At 42.7% G+C, this 6,837-nt stretch overlaps 1 protein-coding gene across 17 annotated transcripts in view; it reads right to left on the bottom strand.

Moving 5' to 3' along the window:
• Window positions 1-6,654, bottom strand: part of IKZF1 (IKAROS family zinc finger 1) — a 110,643-nt gene extending 103,989 nt beyond the window's left edge. For 13 of the 17 annotated variants that reach the window (XM_023743083.1, XM_023743088.1, XM_023743091.1 and 10 more), the window contains exons 1-2: window positions 5,753-5,906; window positions 1,786-1,990 (exon numbers count right to left, since the gene is read on the bottom strand). The gene's annotated coding sequence lies outside the window, so the exon portion shown is untranslated. Of the gene's footprint in view, window positions 1-1,785; window positions 1,991-5,752; window positions 5,907-6,093 lie in introns of those variants that run through there. The other 4 variants (XM_004389146.3, XM_023743085.1, XM_004389145.2 and 1 more) reach the window with 4 other exon arrangements.
• Between the last annotated feature and the right edge of the window lie 183 nt (window positions 6,655-6,837).

The following is a 6,837-nucleotide window of genomic DNA, read 5'->3' as shown; positions in this document are numbered from 1 at the left end:
CAGAAGCCTTTTTACTCAAACCTGGACACACCTTTAGGAAGTTCATACCTAAACACCATGCAACATATAACAAAGCCTATGTAAAATGTGGCTATCAGTCCCAATCAGAGCCCTCAGGATTGTGTGGAAAAAATTCTGCAATCATCAACCTTCAGCCTACAAGGTCCTCATGCAAACCCGGGGGAGGGAGGGTAGGTTTCAATGGGTAGAACTTCACAGAAGCTGCGAACTTCCTCATTTATATGGCTGCCAAAATCTGGCAAGTCTTTATTAATCTGGCAGAAAATGCTCATGTCTATCAAAGAGTAAAATGAGTAAAATCTAAGAAAACTTATTTTAAATGCTATAGTCAGAATATTCTGAGCCCTTAAATAATTTTAAATTATTTATTTTCAATGTTTCACTTTTTTTTTTTTTAAAGGAAATCCTTTTTCGTCTTGGCTGCTCTTAATTAAAATGAAATTCTTTATGTTTTTCAGAAGAACATATACAACCACACACTCAATTGGGAAAACACATGCAGAAAATTACATAAATTTCCAAACCAGATTTTTTTAAATGGTAATTCATTGCCTTATCTTTAACAACCTGAGATAATTAACTGTGTAATTTTAATTTAATGAAGTGGGAGACATGATTTTATCAATATGTATATACCTTGAATCTCTTTAAATTTCACTTAAATTTTCTGCTCTACATAAAACTCAGCACAAAAAAAGGGAGGAAAAGGTCACTTTTTCACACTAAAAGTGGGGCTCACAGCAGGGGGTCACTGTCTCTAGTTTCCATTAAATGCACTGGTGGAACTTTTAGAGTGCCTGAGAAATAAGCTTGTAAAAGATCAATTCCTCATTTTCATTTCTCCTCAAGATTCTCAATCCAACATTTTTCCCATTAGGTCTAGAGTCGGAATTGACTCGACGGCAAGAGGCTTGGTTTTTTTGATTTTTTAGTGTCTTATATGGTATGGTCAGATTGTATTTGCTCCAAATTAGCCAGGGAAATCTGATTTAACAACAAATACTTATCAAAAACTGATAAATCAATATTCCAATCCAAATCATATTGTTCACTTTTAAACAGTTCCAAAGTAACAGAACATGCTTTGAAGTTTAGATTTTAATATGTGATGTTAAAAATGGAGGATAAAAATCGACTTTAATACGTATATAAGACCATCTTAAAACATTTTATGCAGTTCTTAGCTGCTTCATTAATCTCCGAGAAAGCTCCCCAAATGACAGAAAGAATGAATGAACAAATGAAAGAAAGAGAGAAAGGGGGAGACAAGCAGACAAAACTGTTAGGTTCCTCCTTCCTAGTCCCCACGCTCTGCCATTATCCCCCAGAAGCTCCACACCAATTGCACACCCATTAAAATTAACTTTGCCGGGGGGTTGGGGGTGGCGGGAAGAGACTCAGATTTCCTTTAGCAGCGAGCTGATTGCTGAAGAAAAATGAATCATTGCACACTCGAATGAGAAAATATGAAGAAAGCCCTCTTCCACTAATTGGGGCCCGTTTTCAGCAATTCGTTAAGCCGTGGCCCCGCGCCACAAGCTATCAGGAGGTGGGGCACGGGGACAACCCGAAAGCAAAGCGTGAAAATGGAGCCTAATGATGCTCTCCATCACCCCCAGACAGCCTGCCTAGGTCCTTGCAGCTGGCCAGGGAGGCTGCCTGGAAGGGACACTGGGCCTCTCCTGAAAAGCCCCTCAGAAAAGAGAAGAAACGGCTGGCTGCTGAGGTCCATGCAAGCTCAGCAAAGAACTGTGTGGCACTTACCAATCACCTCGTGTGTCTCCCAGAGCCTGAAGGAGAGCTGCGTTTCCCACCCGAATCCAGACTTTCAGGATCCAGGCCTCTGGACCCGGTGCCCCCTGGAGTCCCCTCTAACTCAGTCCATCTGGGAAGGGATCCTGCTGCAGTCCTCCTGCTTCCTCCTCCCCAAAGTTCCACTGCTGCCTTCAGGCTGGGCTCCGGGAAACCACTTGCCAAATATGCAAAAAAGGAGGGAAGATAAGTTTTCTTGCAGGAAAACACAGACAGAAAAGGAGCCTGTGCTTCCTGCCCTAACCAAAGTGAGTTAGTTCAGAAATTATTTGGACGTCTGATTTGTCAGGCTTGTGGTAGGAGAGTGTGCTCTTTTAGTCAACAGGAATCGTTGAGTTCCCCAAAGTCAGAAATGGCTAGGGGAAAGGAAATAAGACCAGGCCTGCAACAACGAGGAAGATACCCCACCCCACACCTGTGATTTAGGGTCTTTACCATTTTTAACAGTTTATTACCAGGTGGTTGTCTGAAGACACCTTTGGCATCCCTTATTTATCACAATAAAGCAGGGGAAAGAAAAAAAAAAAAAAGTTAACTGAAACAGCCTGACAGTTGCCTGCAGATTAGGCCTCACTCAGTTCCTTTCCTTTCAGGTCTTCTCAGGAGTAACCACCAGGGAGACTCTCCAAAAAAGGACAGCCCCTGCCTCTCCAATTAAACACTTTCTGCCAAAGTTCTTCTGTCATTCTGTTTCATTGGTAATATGCAGCAGTGCGCTGTGAATGTTTCATCATGTCTTCAAGATATGTGTTGGAATACCATCAAACGCTAAAAACGAAGTCAAACGCTATGAAAACAACGGCACTGAAAATCTAAAGAGGGAACATTGGTTACAAGAGAACCTGAGTGTGAAGAAATTTATTGAATTGCAAAGAAATACAATAAAGCTATGGGTCTCCAGGAAGAAACCAGTCAGAGTATTAGTCAACACCTCAATAAAAACAGTTTTGTTACTGCTGCTATAGCCTGGTTTGGGGTGACTAAGTCCCTGACAAAACCCATTCCTATCTCACTCCTCATCTGAATTGTAAATATGTGTGTGTGTGTGTGTGTGTGTGTGTGTGTGTGTGTGTAAAATGCTGATATTCTGAAACTCAACATTTCTAAGACCTAGATCAAAAATTTACATGTGCCTTTTTTGAGCAAAATTATGATCTGTTTCAAGATGTGAAATCACTCACTTACTGTCTCTCCTCTTACGAGCCTCAAAGGATGGGTCACTTGTTGCTTTTACATCTGGGGTTTTTTTTCTCCCCATAGAATAAAATAATACAGTACATGTATGAAAAAAACCACCTCTCAGTTCCCTGCAAATACAAACGAATGGACACTGGGCAGGAGTGATGTGAACGGTCAGGGGCAGGAAGTGCAGCCCCTGTCTACACTAGAATCAGGAGTCAGGATGCCTGAAAATATTTCTCAGTCTTAGAGACGAGCACCAGTTAGCAGAGAACCCAGAAAGGCGTCGGTTTGCTTTCTGTGAACTGGATCTACTCATGAATCTCCTCTAGAAAAAGGCAACAAAAACCAGTACTTATTTCACAGAAAAATCATCTGTTATAAAGATTACAGAATGAAAAAAAAAAAAAATGTCACTACGGTGCTATCCTTGACAAATTATTAGTTAACTGCAGTTACATTACGTGAACATATAATATTGGACAGACATCCAAAATATGAACATCATTTATGCCTAAATTCACCATCATAAATAGGAAAATCTGTCTTGTTTTAGTAAAAAGTTAAAAAAATTGCTATTATTTCAGTCAGATCTATTTGATGTTAAAACTCTTTTCTGCTCTGCTCCATGCCCTCTCGCTCACACTTGTGTGTGTGCTTTGTGTGTTCATATGCACATATAATTCATTTACTTATTCATTTCCTGTATCTGTGAATGCATACATAATCTTGAAATACATATATATATTGCCCCAGCTTTCTTTCTTGAAATATATACATATTTTGAGATTACATACACACACACATACACACACATACATATATATAATGTGTAGGAGTGGGTGTGTGTCACAGAATGGCATGTAGTAGGCAGCCATATAGAAATAGCCACATATATACATTTACATTTGTATATATATAACATATATATTTGTATACAAATGTAAATGTATATTGTATGCGTATTTTGTATTCTCTCAAATTTTGGAAGTTTTAACATGTATATGGACAATATGCTACCATATTAACCAATGGTGAAACACACAAATCCAAATCAACAAAAAAAATGTTCCCCAAACAAAAAAAACCCTCCAATCTCAAACTCTAAGCAATGAGTCAAGTAAAGAAAATGCAGGGGCTGGCAGCACGGCTGAGTTTTAGACCTCTGGGCCAATAAATGCACCCTGATCTTCATTTTTCAACAAGTCAAACGCTGCAAGGATAGCCACAGTTTGCCTTCTTTTCAAGAGACTAGGTATAAACTTCCCAGAAGGGTCCAACATCGCACATCCACTCTTGTATTTACCAGCCTGGCAGGCTCATCCTGTGATACCACGATGGTGGGCTACTGTTGCTAAGATGCTCCACAATTTTTAAGGATGTGTAGTTTTCAAAGCAGCAGCACTTTCATTAAAACGCTGCTGTGTTAAACAAACACACATGGAGGAGTTTCTAAAACTCCTGCCTTCAACTATCATCATGAAGGAAAAGGGGAAGGAAATATGACCATTTAACTCAATGTAATGTTTGGTCATAGGCTCTAGCACACTGCAAAAGACCTGGAGGCATATTGTCTTCCATGTAAAAGAGGAATGTACACCTACGTTCACTCGAAAATATGAAATTAGAGACATTGTATCACACCAGAATTGCACAGGATTTTAAAATGTGACATCATTATTTATATATGAAAAGCAACATTTTGTCCAAAATTATTTTATGTCCAGCATTGTGCCCAATATTATGTCCTGCATATTATATGATAACAATATAAGCAGGTGGATCTTTCTGTCACTAGGACTTTTTAAAGTCACTATTATGAGTCAGAATTGACTTGACGGCATCAGTTTTTCATTTAAAAGTCACTGGGAGTATTTGTCAGTGGGAGTGTTTAAATTTTAAACCACATACCAAAATAATCTGATTTGTTACCAAAACATGTCTGATACATTCTAATATAAACATTCAGTTTCATGTTTAAATTATTACTTTTTAAAATCCCAAATGAAAGATGAGTAGAACTGATCCAATCATTAACACTGTCTTCAAACAAAGAAATAAATTCAAGAGGCCTGGGACCTTTCCTGCAGGCTTCCCTCTCCCTCTGACTCCTAACCAAAGTGAATGAATCCTTAAACTCATCTGAATTTCTGCAAAAGTTTAAATATTAGACATATTAAATATTTTCAACTTCCATAAGTTTTCCTCTTTTAACAGAAGTTAATTCAACCAGCAAGGTGATATCATTTCTTAACACCATTTTGCTACTGAAAATGTAAAACAAGGGTTATACCATGAAAAGGTACCTCAAAGCTGAAATATACTGTCTACAGCAGAGTGGAGAAAACCCAGCAAAGCAGACCGCACTGAAATTCACTCTTACTTCACTGGAGGCTCAAGCTCCAAAACAGAATGGAAATTACATTTGAAAGCCCTGCCTGGTCATACCCTATGGAAACATTATCTTCCCCAAAACAGAAGAAAAAACAATCACTCCCACATGAGATTCCTTAGAAATCACCAGCAATGCTTGACAAATTTTTAAAATACACTTAAAATATAATCACAACTAACACCGGTCCTTGTAACTGAGGGTTTTCGTGAGACGGTCTGCCGGCTGGATAGCCAAGCTACAGTCAGCAAAAGTTCTAACTTTTCAAAACCTGGATAACTCTTATGTAGCAGAAGGCAAGTTAACAGTCAATCCAATTATTTTAGAGTGTAGCCAAAAAGCTCTCACCTCAAAAATAAGAAATGCTCTTGACTTCTCTGATCTCACTATGTAGGTATAAATTTAAATATGACTTGGAGCTAGAACATACTCTTCAAGGAAACTGCGGGGTCTGCTCAGAAGTGTTCCCACTGCCAGCCTGGTCCCGCACCCCTGATGTCACAGCCAAAAGTGGTGCCGGATCAGACAAAGTGAGCGCTCTCACTGTCCTCAGAAAGGATAGGGCGGACCTTAGCGAAACCTGGGTGTCAAAATCCTACCGGCTAGTCTTTTCTTTCCTTCTCTCTCTTTTTTTTTAATCCATCAGCTACCCAAGTTTTCCTTTTGAAATTCAATTTGGAAAAACTCACGTGGATTTCTGCGTCGGACTCTGGGGGCCAAAACTGATCCTCGGGTGTGCAGAGTAACTTTGGAGCTGGGGGTCCCTCTGTCCTGCCGGGTTCGCTCTCCTCGCCCGCCTCGCCGCGGCCGAGCGTCCCGTCCGGGCTTGGGTCCGCTCCGGCGGGACTGAGGGGTCGTCGCCACTGTCGCGGCAGCGCGCGGAGCCGCCCCCAGGCGCGGGCAGCGCAGGCACTTGTTAGAATGCCCTGTTCCCTTCGCCCTGGTGCTCGTCCCAGCTTTCTTTCACAATGACTTCCTGAAGTTGCTCACTCGCATTGTTCCCCATTTCTCCTGCACACTCCCCCGCCCCCCGCCGGCTACGACCTGGACTTTGGCTCACTCGACCGGGGTGGTCCCGCGCGCGTGGCTGTGGCCGCGGGGCTCCGCACCTGGGTAGCGCGCGCTGTGCAGGACCCCCGGGTCGCCGCGGACCGGGGCGGAGGACCTGCCCCCGCCCCAGGGTAGCCCGCGCCACCTGCCTACGCGGAGAACGCCCCGCGGGTTGGCCGTGCGTGTACGCCCCGGCTCCCTGCGCGGCAAACTTCAGGCGGCGCACACACTTTCTCCTCCCCGCGTGACTGTCCCGAAGCCCGCCCGCCCCGCCGGCACACGCTCCGACTACCACCGCGGCCGCACAAGCTCCTGCGACCGGTGGCTGGCGCGCGGGTGGCGCGGGGCAGCGGGCGGACCTGCTGGTCCCGTCGCCACCGCCG

The sequence above is a fragment of the Trichechus manatus genome, unplaced genomic scaffold (assembly GCF_000243295.1).
Source record: "Trichechus manatus latirostris isolate Lorelei unplaced genomic scaffold, TriManLat1.0 scaffold00235, whole genome shotgun sequence".
Classification (NCBI taxonomy): Eukaryota; Metazoa; Chordata; class Mammalia; order Sirenia; family Trichechidae; genus Trichechus; species Trichechus manatus.
This window is presented reverse-complemented; position numbering and strand designations above follow the sequence as displayed.